Genomic DNA, 3,093 nt, shown 5'->3' on the forward strand with positions numbered 1-3,093 from the left:
CGTTTAAAAAAAAAAAAAAAAACACATCTTAACGACAGTAAAACATTCACGTGTGATTGGAAGAGCTAAAACAGCAACACAGACGCGTGAAACGTGAATTTAAAAGTACTATAAACACAATATGTGGTTGAATGTATAATAATAATAATAATAATAATAATAATGATAATAACACTAATGACATGATGTTGATTTAAATATTTTATACCTCAGACTGCTGCTGCCTTTGCGCTCCCTTGTTTACCGCGTCAGTAACTTATATTTTAAGACACCAGTTTGGAGATACTGGAGCTTTTCATCATGATCCCATTAACACCGAACCCACTGTGTATGTCGTAGGTGCTCCAACAGATTTAAATAAGACACGTTTTAGCCAGATTTCTCAGTATCTACTCTTCTCTGTGATGACGTCAGCCAGAGTTTAATTTACAGGAATCTATCTTTTTTTTTTTTTTTCTTCTTGTCAACAAATCTCATGTTTGGATCCAAACCAACAATGAACTGATTTACTAGCAAGTATTGTGTGTGTGTATCTAAAGCCTCTGTCTGCACTGGGTGACGTATTCCTTCATCATGAAGAACATCTGAAGACTAATAATAGTGATCAATAATAATAAATAACTAATAATAGTGGTAGAAATACTCTGATCCTTTACTTAAATAAAAGTAGAAATACCACAATGATTCCCTACTTAAATATAACTACAGTAGTATAATCAGCTAAATTTACTTAAAGTATTAAAAGTAAAAGTACTCGTTGCAGAAAATCAGCTGCTGTGTTCTGATAAGTTCTGCTGCACAAAGTTTTCTCTAAACTTCGCTTTTTGTGAAATATTGAAAAGTTTCATTACGTCTTTGGGCCTCAAACAGTTATTTACTTGGTGGAACTGCGAGTTACACACCAAAACATCTGGGAACTACTGGTTCAATCTTTAACAATGTTTTGTATTTAACTGATAATACTTCTGTACTTTTACTACAGTAGGATCTTAAATGCAGGAATTCTACATGTAATGCAGTAATCTCTGTAATATTGGATCCAAATATAGAGAATCACCAGCTGGACAGACACAAACTCAAACAAACTTCATCCAGATGTGTAAACGGAGGCGATTAGATTTAAAGAAAACTTTTTAGTTTATTTACATGACCCCGGTTCTCTAAGTAGCATGAGTGAGTGTCTCACTTTGGGATATACTGACTCCCGGATCGCTTCATAAACCCGTTATAGGAAACAGATCGCCATCAGTCGCCCCAACACTCAGCACTGAGTCAGCCAACGAGGCTGCTGTAACATCTAGGCTGTAAAACCCAGCAAAACTAAGATCAGCTAACCGCTGCACAGAATGGAGACACCCCTGAAAAATGCCCACGATGATGCCAAACCTCCAGTAGAGTGTCTGCAGACCTGCAGGAGGGTGCAAGCCTCTACTAGTATAAGCAACAGCAATAGCTACCAGTATCCATCAGGAAAGTCACTGTTTTGAAAGACACTAAAAGCTGATCAGATTTTTTGAAGTTGTATCCGTGGAGCCCTGACAGGACAAAGATAACGTACCTGTTCCTGTTCTGTAGAAATAAACGGCGGAGAGATTTCAGCTCTGTCGGTGTGCAAAGACCCACCACTTTTAAAAATGAAGGCTGAGTTCGGATGAAGACGTCAGGTACGAGGTGCATGCAAGCGTCATTTACAGCCAGCATGGATTTCATCCAGCAATGCAGTCTTTAAAGACGCTGTTTTGGTGGGCCACTCGTGTGCCAACGCGTCCACTCCCAGAGGAGCCGTCTGATCATATAGACAGAAAAACACGAGACACTGACGGAGCTTAACGTAGGAACTATCGCAACATCTATCTCCAGCCGACGGGAACTCTCATTTATATCATTTCTATAATCTGCAACCTCCACTGTGCATAAAGCAGGTTTCCTCTTGAGAGCAAATCTGCCCCCAAGTTCAGAATCACCGCTACGTGAGTTGCTCTCAGAGACTGAAAGTGGGCAGAACTCATAAGTCTAGTAACTAGTGATATAAAGTGTAGTATTGCTACTGCTCAGCTAGTGAGTTTGGGGAAAAATATTGCTACATTTTTTTTGTTGTTGCTCCGTGTAGCTGGTGTTGGCGCTGACCCTTTTAAGTGTTGCTACTCTGCGGGGCTAACTACGTTAGGTATGGCTACCTAGCAAGTGGGGAGAATTGCTACTCCAACCGCTAGCTGTACACAGACAACTAGAATTGCTTCTAGCTAGCTGCTGCTCAGTCACAGTGAAGCTCGAGCTGCCCTACGAACGAACTGAACAACGGATCCAGAGCGAAGCGTTTGCTGACTGACGTGGGAGCTCGTATCTGTGAACAGTTTAGCTAAAAAACTCCAGAGTGGCTGTTCCGTTGTTGGCGTTAGCTACTGTGAAGCGAGAGGAGTTTTCTGAATAGTGAATATATATCAGCCCTTTATATAGAAGGAGGGCTGGTGGCCACATATGTCATACATGTTAGCGAGGTCAGCCAGTCGGCCGGCGTGATGCAATAAAAGGCTTCTGTTGAGGACACACAAGGGGCGTTAACTGTAGTAAAGTAAAGTAGACACACCACCAACTAGCCTGTGGTGATTAAAATATACACAAAACAAACATAATTGTGAATAAGGGATGAATGGGATGAAGATGGTCCCACTGCAGTGATGAAAGGATTTATGTTAGTCTCTACAGAAGGTTACTGCCGCTACGCCAAGATCAGCGGCTGATATTTGTTACCAAAAAACTCCAGTCATCATCTTAATGACACAACTTTTTTTTAATTTAATAATTCTATTTAAAGGGAAACTTTGCAGGTTTTCAGCCAGCATTGTATCGTTACATTGTGGGTAGTAACATGCAAATGAACGATGTTTAACTTTCCTCATTTGCCGGCAAAAGTCCGCCGGATGACGCTTTGTGTGTCACCCGGTGGACTCTGGAGATCTGCCTCAAGGCCAAAACACACCGCCGCCGAATGGCGCGTCAAAACAGCCGCCGCTATTATTCTCTTAAGTACAGTTCCCGCACCGGCGGTGGCTAGGCGCGCGTTGATGCGCCGCCCCTCGATGCTTCACGCCA

Source organism: Thunnus albacares, chromosome 17, assembly GCF_914725855.1.
Source record: "Thunnus albacares chromosome 17, fThuAlb1.1, whole genome shotgun sequence".
NCBI classification, from domain to species: domain Eukaryota; kingdom Metazoa; phylum Chordata; class Actinopteri; order Scombriformes; family Scombridae; genus Thunnus; species Thunnus albacares.